Genomic DNA, 16409 nt, shown 5'->3' with positions numbered 1-16409 from the left:
TAACCAGCACGGACAAATTCCGGGCCAAACACAAGCTGTGACAGCTTCCAATAACTGCCATTTGCTACAGTCCTTTCTCCTCCCCTAACCCAGACCTTCCGGGCGGGTGGGCGGGTGTCTTCTTATCTCCTATCTTCCTTCTTCTCCTCGTGTGTCTCCTCTCTGGTCTACTTCCGCTCCCCCTCCCTCTTCGCTTCCTGTCCTAGCTCCACCCCCTCTAAGCTCGCTTTTCTTAACCCCTCCTATGCCTGTCCCCAGTCACATGGCGTTTTCTTAACTCAGTTCACGGCATACGATCACCACTATGCTTAAAGGGGTTGTCCCGCGCCGAAACGGGTTTTTTTTTCTTCAATAGCCCCCCCGTTCGGCGCGAGACAAACCCGATGCATGTGTTGAAAAAAAAAAACAACGGATAGTACTTACCCGAATCTCCGCGCTCCGGTGACTTCTTACTTACCTTGCGAAGATGGCCGCCGGGATCTTCACCCTCGGTGGACCGCAGGTCTTCTGTGCGGTCCATTGCCGATTCCAGCCTCCTGATTGGCTGGAATCGGCACACGTGATGGGGCGGAGCTACGAGGAGCAGCTCTCCAGCACGAGCAGCCCCATTCAACACGGAGAAGACCGGACTGCGCAAGCGCGTCTAATCGGGCGATTAGACGCTGAAAATTAGACGGCACCATGGAGACGGGGACGCTAGCAACGGAACAGGTAAGTGAATAACTTCTGTATGGCTCATATTTAATGCACGATGTACATTACAAAGTGCATTAATATGGCCATACAGAAGTGTATACCCCAACTTTGTTTCACGGGACAACCCCTTTAATTATCATTTGATTTTAATAAATTCTTATTGTTTATAGTGCCTTACTCTCTTTAAAGCGTAATATGAACTTAAGTCTTGCTCCTTGCAGCAATACAATAGGTCGAACCATAATTCTGCCGGGGCGAAGAAATCGGGGAGGACCTACAATCAGTGATAGAGTGACCCAGCAAAGAGGGAGACGACCCAGAGGCTCTTTGCCGCACAGAGCCATTCGACAAAGAAGCCGCTCCCCTTTAAGAGCCGTCCCAATGGAATCCTCCGGTACAAGAGGCCCTCCTGCACATCGCTCTCATGTATACGACCCTCCTGAACTCCTTCTAGTCTCCATTGACATCGAGGAGCCGAGGACAGATGTGGTACCAATACCTCCACAAGCTGATCCACCCGCCTATGATCTATATCGCCAGGAGAGGTGGAGGGAGTACTCGAGAGCGATGCAAATACAGAGGCTACCATCAAGGGTAACATCGCAGGAGGAGGCCGAGTCATGTGCCATATGCTTGGCACAATATAGGATAGAGGAAGAGGTCACCATCCTTCCGTGCAACCACGAGTTCCATCAGGATTGCATCTATCCCTGGCTCCGCTCAAACCCTCACTGCCCCTTGTGCCGGAGGAGCTGCTTCCATTGAATTAACAACTAAAAAACATCTAAGCTGACTGGAAAAAAAAGAACATCTTCCATTCCAGGTAAGGGATCTGCACTAATACTAAAGCGCCATTATTGTCCAAGCTGAAAACAGAATTCCCGTTTTAATCTGTCTGTCGTTCTCTTCTTAGTTTTACCATCAGCTTTAACATCTCATCAAACATGAAGGACTATGAACCTTCCACAACCTGAAGGAAAGTCCAAGTCTGGAGAACGCTGAGGACCTGGATCAGGACTACCAGAACTTCCAGTAAGTTCCAGGTCCTTTCCATCGTGATCCGTAGATTCCTCATCTGCTTCATAGGGAGCGCCAATTCCATCAAGTGCGGCAATCCTGATAACAGCGGCCTCCCACAACCTGAATGAAGGTCCAAGTCTGGAGAACGCCGAGGACCTGGATCAGGACTACCAGGACTTCCCTTAAGTTCCAGGTCCTTTCCATCGTGATCCGTAGATTCCTCATCTGCTTCATAAGGAGTGCCAATTCCATCAAGTGCGGCGATCCTGATAACAGTGGCCTCCCACAACCTGAAGGAAGGTCCAAGTCTGGAGAACGCCGAGGACCTGGATCAGGACTACCAGGACTTCCTTTAAGTTCCAGGTCCTTTCCATCGTGATCCGTAGATTCCTCATCTGCTTCATAAGGAGCGCCAATTCCATCAAGTGCGGCAATCCTGATAACAGCAGCCGCTCCAGACTGCGATATTACCATGTTTTCTATCTAATGGCAAACATTCCAATAAGTTAATACTATTTACCATCTTTATGTCTGGGTGTTACTTTGTAATCTATGGAAGGCCGGTCTCACACGGACGGGTCATATTATGCATGCGGCAGCCTGCAGCAGAATCCGGCCCTGGCCAGTGACCGCACGTACCTTGTATTTTCTGTATTGCAGATGGCCACCGCGGCTCGCATTGGTCATGTGCAGTATAGATTTTTTTCTCTAAATCTCTGTTTTTCCCACTCCCTCGCTAGGCGATGACACTGGTCCCTGGCAGCGGAGATGCGCCCCCGCTGTTAACCCTTTCCCTGCCGCGATTTATGTAGATTATGACATGTGAAGGGTTCACAGAGTGAGTGCGCTCCCTCTGTGACTTCCTTGGGCTCTCATGATATGATCGCAGAGAGCCTGGCTGGTTGCCATGGCAACAGAATGCCAGATATCGGCGTCCTGTATTGCCATTGGCTATGATGGCTGTAATAAGCGATAAAGATGGTATGGAGTAAGTCCATCAGAGAGACACAAATGGTGTAAAAAAAGATCAAAATCGTACAAAAAATAAAAATGTAAAAAATATGTAAAAAAAACTCTTTTTTGTGGCTTTTTCTCATTAACCTAAAAAAAGAAAAAAATCCCACATATTTGGTATCATCGATCCGTAATGACAAGTACAAAAAGTTGTAAAAGCGTAAAGAGAACCCACTAAAAAACTGAGGCAAAATGCTAATTTTTAGCATTTTGCCTCCCAAAAAAGCAATAAAAGTGATCAAACAAGCCATATATACCCCAAAATGGTACCAATAAAAACTACAACTTGTCTCGCAAAAAATAAGCCCTCACAGAGCTCTGTCTATAGAAAAATAAAAAAGTTATAGGACTTTAAATGCAGCGATTTAGAAAAAAAGGTTCCCGAGATAAGGGTTTTTATTGCGGAAAAGTGGAAAAACCTAAAAAAATATAAGAATTTTGGTATCCTCGTAATCGCGCCAGCCCGCAGAAAAAATGGATTGTGTCATTTATGCTGCATGATTAACATTTTAAAAAAACAAACACAAAAGCCTTTGGCAGAATTGATGCGTTTTCTCTCCTTGCGATCATAAAAAAAATTATAAAAGTTTTACAATATAGTCAATGTATCCAAAAATGGCACAGATAAAAACTACAGTTCGCCATGCAAAAAACAAGCCCTTATACGACAGCGTCATGGGAAAAAAAAAAAGTTATGGCTTTTAAAAAATGGAGATGAATAAGGGAGGAAATGGTTGAGGAAGTAAGTGGTACCATGCGGCGGCTGCCGGGGCCGCGGGTGGTTGGTCGGTGCGGTGCGCGCGCTCGTGGGTCCGGGCGATGGCGTGTGCTCGGGCATCTGTGAGTGCAGCTCCATGCACGAGTCCCTCTTATGAGATTCTGCTAGGAGGTGTCGCCTCACCCTCTCCACCCCTGGGCGGAGGCTTCTGTTTATAAGGCTGGCAGTGAGGTCCATTCACTGCCAGTTATTGGTTTCTGTTCAGTGTGCTAGCATCCTGCCTCTGTCAGTCTCCTGCTTTCAGCTTCTGCTATTTCTGCCAGGTTATCCATCTGCCTCGGTCTGCTGCTATTTTCTGTTGGTTTATTCACCTACCCCTCCTGTCGGTATTCTACCCTGTTCCATCTTAGTACGCTAGCGTCCCTCCTCGGTCCCTAGCGAGTGTAGGGACCGCCGCCCAGTTGCCCGCCTGGGGTTAGCCAGGAGTGTAGGCAAGTAGGCAGGGCAGGGGTTGCGGGTAAGTTCTAGGGCAACCGTGGGCTGGCGTATCATCGGGTAGGATACCGTAACAGTAAGGGTGGCTGGGACCTTAGGATAAAAAGGGGAGGAAGACCTGAGAAAACTCAGACCTCAAGGTTGGATTTCAGAAAGGCAGATTTCAATTAACTCAGAAAGAGGGCAGGAAGAATACAGTGGCTGCATGTTCTTAAGGACAGAAATGTCCAAGAAGGTTGGGAAATATTGTGAAATGAGATTCTCAAGGCACAATCGTTAACGATCCCTAAAAGAAGGAAGAATGGGAAGCATTTAAAGAGACCAGGATGGATGAACACAGAACTTGCACATGTGCTAAAAACAAAGAAAAATATGTTTATTAAATGGAAAGAGGGGGAAATATCTAAATAAGAATATAAAGCGGTCTGCAGAAACTGTAGGGCAAGTGTCAGAAGAGCTAAAGCTAATAATGATTTGAGGCTTGCAACAGAGGCCAAAAGCAATAAAAAAGGATTTTGGGGGTATGACAAAAGCAAAAAAAAGCGAATGATGCTATTGGATGCTTACAAAATGAAAATGGTGAATTGGTTAAGAATGATGTTGAGAAGGCCGAAGTTTTAGATTCCTATTTTGTATGTTCTCTCTCAGAAAGTAGATGGAACATCAACTGATCTTTCTGGTGCTATTGGGGGAATAAAAGAATGCAGGCTATCTGTAAGCAGAGAGATGGTGAGGGAACACTTAAATGAATTCAAGTCTCAAGGTCCAGATGAATGACATCCTAGTATACTAAAGGAAACAGCAGAGGTAATTGCTGAACCACTCGCCATAATGTTTGAAAATTCCTGGAGAACAGGAGAAGTCCCAGAAGATTGGAAAAGGACAAATGTTGTCCCTATCTTCAAAAAAAAAGGAAGAAGGTAGAGCCAGGAAACTACAGGCCTGTGAGCCTGACTTCTATATCGGGAAAGATCTTTGAACAAATTATGAAACAGCATGTATGCAAGTTCCAGGATAAAAATGGAGTAGTTAGCCAGAGCCAGCATTTTGAAAAAAATACCAAATAGGGGATTGACAAGGCAACTGTTAGGTGGATTCAGAACTGACTGAGTGGTCATAAATGGCTGCACATCCAAGTGGAAGAATGTATCAAGTGGGGTACCTCTGTCCTAGGCCCAGTGTTCAACATTTTTATAAATCATCTGGAGAAGGGAATTGATGGGAAACTGATCAAATTTGCTGATGACACAAAGCTAGGAGGATTAGCTAACACTAGGGAAGAGAGAAAGAGTATTCAAAAAGATCTAGAAAAGCTTGCACAGTGGGCAGCGACTAACAGAATGATATTTAACAAGGAGAAATGCAAAGTCATACATCTGGACAAGAAAAATGAAAAAGGCACATACAGAATGGGAGGAATTGAGCTAAGCAGCACATGTGAAAAAGACTTGGGTATACTAATAGATCAGAGACTGAACATGAGTCAACAATGTGATGCAGAAGCCAAAAAGGCAAACACAATTCTGGGATGTATTAAGAGAAGCATAGAGTCTAGATCACGTGAGGTCATTATCCCCTTCTACTTATCTGCCTTAAGCGTTATCACTGTGTGTTATCTGGTGTTACTTAGGACTGCAGGTGACATCATTATCAGTAATCAGTGTTATTACTATGTGTTATCTGTGGTGATACACAGGACTGCAGGTGGCATCATTATTAGAGATGAGCGAACACCAAAATGTTCGGGTGCTCGTTATTCGGAACGAACTTCCCGCGATGCTCGAGGGTTCGTTTCGAACAACGAACCCCATTGAAGTCAATGGGCGACCAGAGCATTTTTGTATTTCGCCGATGCTCGCTAAGGTTTTCATGTGTGAAAATCTGGGCAATTCAAGAAAGTGATGGAAATGACACAGAAACGGATAGGGCAGGCGAGGGGCTACATGTTGGGCTGCATCTCAAGTTCACAGGTCCCACTATTAAGCCACAATACCGGCAAGAGTGGGCCCCCCCCCCCTCCCAACAACTTTTACTTCTGAAAAGCCCTCATTAGCATTGCATACCTTTGCTAAGCACCACACTACCTCCAACAAAGCACAATCACTGCCTGCATGACACTCCGCTGCCACTTCTCCTGGGTTACATGCTGACCAACCGCCCCCCCTCCCCCCCCACAGCGCACACCAAAGTGTCCCTGCGCAGCCTTCAGCTGCCCTCATGCCACACCACCCTCATGTCTATTTAGAAGTGCGTCTGCCATGAGGAGGAACCGCAGGCACACACTGCAGAGCGATAGCCCACAATGCTGTACAGAAGCAATGAGAAATAGAATCCTGTGCCACCGCCATCAGGAGCTGCACACGTAGGCATAGCAATGGGGAACCTATGTGCCACACACTATTCATTCTGTCAAGGTGTCTGCATGCCCCAGTTAGACCGGGCTTTTTAATTCATAGACACAGGCAGGTACAACTCCCTATTGTGAAGTCCCTGTGGACCGACAGCATGGGTGGGTGCCAGGAAGCCACCGGCGGTACATAGAAATATCCCATTGCATTGCCCAACACAGCTGAGGTAGTAATGTCGTGCATAATGCAGGTGGGCTTCGGCCCACACTGCATGCCCCAGTCAGACTGGGGTTCTTTAGAAGTGGACACATGTAGGTTAAACTCCCTGTGGACCCACTGCCTGGGTGGGTGCCAGGAAGCCACCGGCGGTACATAGAAATATCCCATTGCATTGCCCAACACAGCTGAGGTAGTAATGTCGTGCGTAATACAGGTGGGCTTCGGCCCACACTGCATGCCCCAGTCAGACTGGGGTTCTTTACAAGTGTACAGATGTGTTAAAAACTCCGTGTGCACCTACAGCATGGGTGGCTCCCTGGAACCCACCGGCGGTACACAAAAATATCCCATTGCATTGCCCAACACAGCTGAGGTAATGTCAGCTGGAATGCAGGTGGGCTAAAAATTAATTTGATTACACTGTAGGCGAGGGCCCACAAAAATTGCTGTATCAACAGTACTAATGTACATCCCAAAAATTGGCCATGGCCAGCCAAGAGGGCAGGTGAAACCCATTAATCGCTTTGGTTAATGTGGCTTAAGTGGTAACTAGGCCTGGAGGCAGCCCAGTGTAACGAAAAATTGGTTCAAGTTACAGTTCCAATGCTTTTAAGCGCATTGAAACTTATAAAAATTGTTCAGAAAAATTATTTGAGTGAGCCTTGTGGCCCTAAGAAAAATTGCCCGTTCAGCGTGATTACGTGAGGTTTCAGGAGGAGGAGCAGGAGGAGGAGGAGGAATATTAGACACAGATTGATGAAGCAGAAATGTCCCCGTTTTGGATGGTGAGAGAGAACGTAGCTTCCATCCGCGGGTGCAGCCTACGTATTGCTTACGTATCGCTGCTGTCCGCTGGTGGAGAACAGAAGTCTGGGGAAATCCAGCCTTTGTTCATCTTGATGAGTGTTAGCCTGTCGGCACTGTCGGTTGACAAGCGGCTACGCTTATCTGTGATGATTCCCCCAGCCGCACTAAACACCCTCTCCGACAAGACGCTAGCCGCAGGACAAGCAAGCACCTCCAGGGCATACAGCGCTAGTTCAGGCCACGTGTCCAGCTTCGACACCCAGTAGTTGTAGGGGGCAGAGGCGTCACCAAGGATGGTCGTGCGATCCGCTACGTACTCCCTCACCATCCTTTTACAGTGCTCCCGCCGACTCAGCCGTGACTGGGGAGCGGTGACACAGTCTTGGTGGGGAGCCATAAAGCTGGCCAGGCCCTTAAAGACTGTTGCACTGCCTGGGATGTACATGCTGCTCGATCTACGCACATCCCCTGCTACCTTGCCCTCGGTACTGCACCTTCTGCCACTAGCGCTGTCGGCTGGGAATTTTACCATCAGCTTGTCCGCAAGGGTCCTGTGGTATAGCAACACTCTCGAACCCCTTTCCTCTTCGGGAATCAGAGTGGGCAGGTTCTCCTTATACCGTGGATCGAGCAGTGTGTACACCCAGTAATCCGTCGTGGCCAGAATGCGTGCAACGCGAGGGTCACGAGAAAGGCATCCTAACATGAAGTCAGCCATGTGTGCCAGGGTACCTGTACGCAACACATGGCTGTCTTCACTAGGAAGATCACTTTCAGGATCCTCCTCCTCCTCCTCCTCCTCCTCCTCCTCCTCAGGCCATACACGCTGAAAGGATGACAGGCAATCAGCCGGTGTACCGTCAGCAGCGGCCCAAGCTGTCTCTTCCCCCTCCTCCTCATCCTCCTCATGCTCCTCCTCCTCCTCCTGTACGCGCTGAGAAATAGACAGGAGGGTGCCCTGACTATCCAGCGGCATACTTTCTTCCCCCGCCCCCGTTTCCGAGCGCAAAGCAGCTGCCTTTATGGTTTGCAGGGAATTTCTCAAGATGCATAGCAGAGGAATGGTGACGCTAATGATTGTAGCATCGCCGCTCACCACCTGGGTAGACTCCTCAAAATGACCAAGGACATGGCAGATGTCTGCCAACCAGGCCCACTCTTCTGAAAGGAATTGAGGAGGCTGACTCCCACTGCGCCGCCCATGTTGGAGTTGGTATTCGACTATAGCTCTACGTTGTTCATAGAGCCTGGCCAACATGTGGAGCGTAGAGTTCCACCGTGTGGGCACGTCGCACAGCAGTCGGTGCACTGGCAGCTTAAAGTGATGTTGCAGGGTGCGCAGGGTGGCAGCGTCCGTGTGGGACTTGCGAAAATGTGCGCAGAGCCGGCGCGCCTTTACGAGCAGGTCTGACAAGCGTGGGTAGCTTTTCAGAAACCGCTGAACCACCAAATTAAAGACGTGGGCCAGGCATGGCACGTGCATGAGGCTGCCGAGCTGCAGAGCCGCCACCAGGTTACGGCCGTTGTCACACACGACCATGCCCGGTTGGAGGCTCAGCGGCGCAAGCCAGCGGTCGGTCTGCTGTGTCAGACCCTGCAGCAGTTCATGGGCCGTGTGCCTCTTATCGCCTAAGCTGAGTAGTTTCAGCACGGCCTGCTGACGCTTGCCCACCGCTGTGCTGCCACACCGCGCGACACCGACTGCTGGCGACATGCTGCTGCTAACACATCTTGATTGCGAGACAGAGGAGGAGGAGGAGGAGGGTGCTTTAGTGGAGGAAGCATACACCTCCGCAGATACCACCACCGAGCTGGGGCCCGCAATTCTGGGGGTGGGTAGGACGTGAGCGGTCCCAGGCTCTGACTCTGTCCCAGCCTCCACTAAATTCACCCAATGTGCCGTCAGGGAGATGTAGTGGCCCTGCCCGCCTGTGCTTGTCCACGTGTCCGTAGTTAAGTGGACCGTGGCAGTAACCGCGTTGGTGAGGGCGCGTACAATGTTGCGGGAGACGTGGTCGTGCAGGGCTGGGACGGCACATCGGGAAAAGTAGTGGCGACTGGGAACTGAGTAGCGCGGGGCCGCCGCCTCCATGATACTTTTGAAGGACTCCGTTTCCACAACCCTATACGGCAGCATCTCAAGGCTGATGAATTTTGCTATGCGGACGGTTAACGTTTGAGCGTGCGGGTGCGTGGCGGCGTACTTGCGCTTGCGCTCCAACAGTTGCGCAAGCGACGGCTGGACGGTGCGCTGAACTACACTGCTGGATGGGGCCGAGGACAGCGGAGGTGAGGGTGTGGGTGCAGGCCAGGAGACGGTAGTGCCTGTGTCCTGAGAGGGGGGTTGCATCTCAGTGGCAGGTTGGGGCACAGGGGGAGAGGCAGGGGTGCAAACCGGAGGCGCTGAACGGCCTTCGTCCCACCTTGCGGGGTGCTTGGCCATCATATGTCTGCGCATGGTGGTGGTGGTGAGGCTGTTGGTGTTGGCTCCCCGGCTGAGCTTTGCGCGACAAAGGTTGCACACCACTGTTCGTCGGTCGTCAGGCGTCTCTGTGAAAAACTGCCAGACCTTAGAGCACCTCGGCCTCTGCAGGGTGGCATGGCGCGAGGGGGCGCTTTGGGAAACACTTGGTGGATTATTCGGTCTGGCCCTGCCTCTACCCCTGGCCACCGCACTGCCTCTTGCAACCTGCCCTGCTGATGCCCTTGACTCCCCCTCTGAAGACCTGTCCTCCTGAGTAAGCGTTGCACACCAGGTGGGGTCAGTCACCTCATCGTCCTGCTGCTCTTCCTCCGAATCCTCTGTGCGCTGCTCCCTCGGACTTACTGCCCTTGCTACTACCTCACTGCAAGACAACTGTGTCTGATCGTCATCGTCCTCCTCACCCACAGAAAGTTGTTGAGACAGTTGGCGGAAGTCCCCAGCCTCTTCCCCCGGACCCCGGGAACTTTCGAATGGTTGGGCATCAGTGACGATAAACTCCTCTGGTGGGAGAGGAACCGCTGCTGCCCAATCTAAGCAGGGGCCCGAGAACAGTTCCTGGGAGTGTTCCCGCTCCTGAGCAGGTGTTATTGTAGTGGAGTGAGGAGGCTGGGAGGAAGGAGGAGCAGCAGACAGAGGATTCGGATTGGCAGCAGTGGACGGCGCAGAACTGCGGGTAGACGATAGGTTGCTCGAAGCACTTTCTGCCATCCAGGACAGGACCTGCTCACACTGCTCATTTTCTAATAACCGTCTCCCGCGTGGACCCATTAATTGGGCGATGAATGTGGGGACACCAGAAACGTGCCTCTCTCCTAATCGCGCAGCAGTCGGCTGCGACACACCTGGATCAGGAGCTTGGCCTGTGCCCACACCCTGACTTGGCCCTCCGCGTCCTCGGCCGCGTCCACGTCCTCTAGGCCTACTCCTACCCCTCAGCATGCTGTATTACCAGTGATTTGATTTCACAGGCAGCTAATAAATTGGCGCAAGACTGCAGGCCAAATATAATTTTTTCCCTTTTTTGAAAACGAAAGGCCCCACTGCCTCTAGTGAATGAATAATCTAAGTTTAATAACTGTGCTGTTTTCCTGCTAATGTGTCACAGAACGTGAGGGTAGCAGAGTTATTAACTGTGGCAGAGCAGGTATTTTTTTTCCCGATTAAGGAAAGCAAATGGCGAAGCCAGGAGTAAAACGTAGCTGGGTGCGTATGATTTTTACAGGTTGCACACGCAGCCGACACGTGTCCACCGGCGTTAGGACGGACAGAGGCAGGACAAATAGAATTATTTTCCGTTTTTTTGCACCAAAAGGCAGCACTGCGTATATTCTATGAACATGAGAAGTTTAATAACTGTGCTGTTTTCCTGCTAATGTGTCACAGAACGTGAGGGTAGCAGAGTTATTAACTGTGGCAGAGCAGGTATTTTTTTTCCCGATTAAGGAAAGCAAATGGCGAAGCCAGGAGTAAAACGTAGCTGGGTGCGTATGATTTTTACAGGTTGCACACGCAGCCGACACGTGTCCACCGGCGTTAGGACGGACAGAGGCAGGACAAATAGAATTATTTTCCGTTTTTTTGCACCAAAAGGCAGCACTGCGTATATTCTATGAACATGAGAAGTTTAATAACTGTGCTGTTTTCCTGCTAATGTGTCACAGAACGTGAGGGTAGCAGAGTTATTAACTGTGGCAGAGCAGGTATTTTTTTTCCCAATTAAGGAAAGCAAATGGCGAAGCCAGGAGTAAAACGTAGCTGGGTGCGTATGATTTTTACAGGTTGCACACGCAGCCGACACGTGTCCACCGGCGTTAGGATGGACAGAGGCAGGACAAATAGAATTATTTTCACTTGTTTTACAAGCAAAAGGCAGCACTGCGTATATTCTATGAACATGAGAAGTTTAATAACTGTGCTGTTTTCCTGCTAATGTGTCACAGAACGTGAGGGTAGCAGAGTTATTAACTGTGGCAGAGCAGGTATTTTTTTTCCCAATTAAGGAAAGCAAATGGCGAAGCCAGGAGTAAAACGTAGCTGGGTGCGTATGATTTTTACAGGTTGCACACGCAGCCGACACGTGTCCACCGGCGTTAGGACGGACAGAGGCAGGACAAATAGAATTATTTTCACTTGTTTTACAAGCAAAAGGCAGCACTGCGTATATTCTATGAATAATAACTGTGTTGTGGCCCTGCCTACACAATTCTTTCCCTGCAGTATCAATGGAGGGTGCAATGGTCTGCAGAGGCGATTTTGAGAAGCAAAAAAAAAATGCAGCACAGCTAACAGCAGCCTGGACAGTACTGCACACGGATAAATATGGCCCTAGAAAGGACCGTTGAGGTTCTTGAAGGCTACACTCACTCCTAACACTCTCCCTGCCTATGCAGCACTTCTGTCCCTAATGCCGGGTGCAACGCTCTGCAGAGCCGATTTTGAGGGAAAAAAAAATGGCACTGCTAACAGCAGCCAACACACAGCTATCAGTGGCCCTAATAAGGACCTTTGGGGGGTCTTGAAGCCTACACTAACTACCAATTCTTTCCCTACAGCAGCTCCGGTACAAACAGCACTGTCCCTCATCTAACTCACACGGCATCTGAGCCGAACCGCGGGAGGGGCCGACTTTTATGTTCGGGTGACACCTGATCTTCCCAGCCACTCACTGCAGGGGGGTGGTATAGGGCTTGAACGTCACAGGGGGAAGTTGTAATGCCTTCCCTGTCTTTCAATTGGCCAAAAAAAGCGCGCTAACGTCTCAGGGAAGGAAGTGAAAGTAACCAGAACACCGCATGGTGTTCGTTACGAATAACGAACATCCCGAACACCCTAATATTCGCACGAATATCAAGCTCGGAAGAACACGTTCGCTCATCTCTAATCATTATCTGTCATCAGCATTATCGCTGTGCTATCTGTGGTGTTACATAGGACTGCAGGTAACATCCCTATCTGTCCTCAGCGCTTTCGCTGTGTGTGATCTGTGGTGTTACATAGGACTGCAGGTAACATCCCTATCTGTCCTCAGCGCTTTCGCTGTGTGTTATCTGTGGTGTTACATAGGATTGTGGATGACATCATTATCTGTCCTTAGCATCATCACTGTGTGTTATCTGTGGTGTTACATAGGACTGCAGGTGATCTTATCTGTCCTCAGCATCATCACTGTGTGTTATCTTTGGTGTTACATAGGATTGCGGATTACATCATTATCTCTCCTTAGCATTATCTCTGTGTTCTCTGTAGTGTTACATAGGACTGCAGGTGACATAATTATCTGTCCTCAACATTATCACTGTGCGTTATCTGTGGTGTTAATGATGTTACCTGCAGTCCTATTTATCAGTCCTCAGTGTTATTACTGTGTTATTATTTGGCAAATTTTTCTGTTATTTTGCTATTTTTGTTATTGCATCCTGTAATGTTTTTTTTACTTTTATAATAAAAAAATTATTATTGTGTGTTATCTGTGGTGTTACATAGGACTGCAGGTTACATGATTATCTGGGATGTTACTTAGGACTGCAGGTGGCATCATTATCTGTCTTCAGCGTTATCCCTGTTTGTTATCTGTGGTGTTACATAGGACTGCAGGTGACATCATTATCTGTCCTCAGCGTTATCACTGTATATTATCTGTGGTGTTACATAGGACTGCAGGTGACATCACTATGTTATCTGTCCTAAGTTATCACTGTGTTATCTACCGTGTTTCCCCGAAAGTAAGACAGTGTCTTACTTTCTTTTTATCCCCCAAAAGCCTCACTATGTCTTACTTTCGGGGTATGTCTTATTGAATGGCTGTAACTGGCTGACGGCGTGTGTATTAGCTTTCTGGAGGCGGGGATTTCAAGCCCCGCATTCAGAAAGCAATGCTGCGCCGGGGACGAGGAGCGAGCGACATCCTGCCGGAGCGCGACAGAACGCCGGGGGAGGTGAGTAATGATTTTTTTTTTCCTCCACTACGGTATGTCTTACTTTCAGGGTACGGCTTACATTGGCCGACCCCCTGACACCCCCGATACGTCTTACAATCGGGGGTGTCTTACTATCGGGGAAACACGGTAGGTAAACATAGTCCCTTACATTACACTACAGTACTGTTTTACTAGCATAAGGTGACCAGACATCACCATTTAGGCAAGACAGTCCCGCTTTGGGACCCTGTGTCCCACCTTCTATTTGGACCCCAGTGGGTCAGGCATTTGTCCCACTTTCTGGTGACGTCTGGTCACCATTGCAGTGATTACAGGTGAGGTGCCGCAACTCCCTGCCCTGCAATCACTATGCAGTGCTGCGGACCGGATGCACACACCGATGACAGTTCCGCTAGAGAGGAGAGCAGAGGGGATGAGGCGCTGCTGCACACACACTTCCGGCCACCGGCAGCAGCGCTGAGAGGATCGTTGGCACTGTGAAGACCAGGAAGAGGGTAAGTATATTGGTCACTGTGGGGGTCACTATTATCGCTGGGCCTTCTGTGTGTGTGTGGGGGGGGGCACTATTATACTTGGGGCTTCTGTGTGTGGGGGTCACTATTATAGCCGGGGCTTCTGTGTGTGTGTGTGTGTGTGGGTTACTATTATAGCTGGGGCTTCTGTGTGGGGGGGTCACTATTATACTTAGGGCTTCTGTGCTTCTGTGTGGGGGGTCACTATTATAGCTGGGGCTTCTGTGTTGGTGGGTCACTATTATAGCCGGGGCTTCTGTGTGTGTGTGTCACTATTATACCTGGGCCTTCTGTCTATGCGTGTGTGTGTTAGGGGGGGGGGGGGGTAACTATTATTGCTGGGGCTTCTGTGTTGGGGGGTCACTATTATTGCTGGGGCTGGTATAGGGGAGTGATAATACTACTGTGGGGATCACTCATATTGCTGGGGCTGGTATAGGGGAGCGATAATACTACTGGTGTCACTATGGGGGTCACTATTATTACTGGGGCTGGCATAGGGGAGCAGTAATACTACTGGGGTCACTGTGGGGGTCACTATTATTGCCGGGGCTAGTATAGGGGAGAAGGGCGGGTAGCGTTTCAGCATCAGGAGGAGGAGACGCTGAGCAGAAGATCATGTGGCCCGTGTCAGCAGCGAGGCCACGTGGGCCAGCGACCGCCAATGAAACTAGTAGCAGCCAGTGAAACGAGAGGCGAAATTCTGGCTTAAAAAATCTGTGAAACTGGAAACCGACTAAACTAGAAGACTGAAACTAGAGGTTTGACTGTATTATCTTTTCCTCCTTCACAATCCCTTTACAAGCGCAGTACAAATCAATGCACTAAGCTCTACTGTTCTACTGGGGGGGTCATGGAGAAGTAGGCCGGCTCCACACGCCTATGAAAGATGTGTAAAACAACCAATCAGAGCGCAGCTTTCATTTCTTATACTGCTGAGATGAAATGAAATCCGTGCTGTGGTTGATTGCTATGGGCAACACAGAGATTTTAAGCACATTCATTATCACATTATTGGATTACTCCTGGAGTAATCCATGATATCATAGAGTGAATCCTGTAACCTGCTGGAGTGCACGGCGCTCATGATCCAGCACCTTATAAGGACTAATTGACGCGGGCGTATTTGCATTCCATATTGCAGAGATATTTTTTGCGCATGTAATACGGACATCTTGAACCCCATTGATTTGCACCGGTATATCCAGAAATGTTTTTTTTTTCTTGCTCTGTATTACGGATCGAAATTACCAATTAAAGTCAATGGGATTGTGTAAATATGCAAGAAAAATGCATCTTTACACATGAAGGCAGGAGAGATATATGGGACCTGCTTGTGATTTTTTTTTTGTGCACTTGAAAAACGTGTGCAAAATAAAAAGAACACAAGAAAGTCTAAATATGCACAGTTTGTGTTCATGAAAACTAGAGATGAGCGAACGTACTCGTCCGAGCTTGATACTCGTTCGAGTATTAGCGTGTTCGAGATGCTCGTTACTTGAGACGAGTACCACGCGATGTTCGAGTTACTTTCACTTTCATCTCTGAGACGTTAGCGCACTTTTCTGGCCAATAGAAAGACAGGGAAGGCATTACAACTTCCCCCTGCGACGTTCAAGCCCTATACCACCCCCCTGCAGTGAGTGGCTGGCGAGATCAGGTGTCACCCGAGTATAAAAATCGGCCCCTCCCGTGGCTCGGCACAGATTTATTCTGACATAGATCAGGGAAAGTGCTGCTGATGCTGGAGCTGGTATAGGGAGAGTGTTAGGAGTTATTTTAGGCTTCAAGAACCCCAACGGTCCTTCTTAGGGCCACATCTGACCGTGTGCAGTAGTGTGGAGGCTGCTTTTTGCAGTGTTGCACATTTTTTTGTATATCGGCCGTGCAGAGCATTGCGTCCTCAGTCTGCAGTCATTGTACATAGTATAGGGCCAGTACTGGTGAGGCACGGACAGTGGGAAAGGTGAAAGAGATATACTGTCTATATAGGCAGTGGGCTTTTTCAAACAAATTTGGGAAAAAAATATATATTTGGGCTGCCTGTGACTGTCCTCAGTGTACTGCGTGTCTGCTGGGGGTAGTAGTCCTAATTAATACGCAGCTAAGTGTTACAGCAGGCTTGCGCAAAAGTGTTTCCTGGCTCTGCGTTGCCCG

The sequence above is a fragment of the Eleutherodactylus coqui genome, chromosome 12, assembly GCF_035609145.1.
Source record: "Eleutherodactylus coqui strain aEleCoq1 chromosome 12, aEleCoq1.hap1, whole genome shotgun sequence".
NCBI lineage: Eukaryota > Metazoa > Chordata > Amphibia > Anura > Eleutherodactylidae > Eleutherodactylus > Eleutherodactylus coqui.
This window is presented reverse-complemented; position numbering follows the sequence as displayed.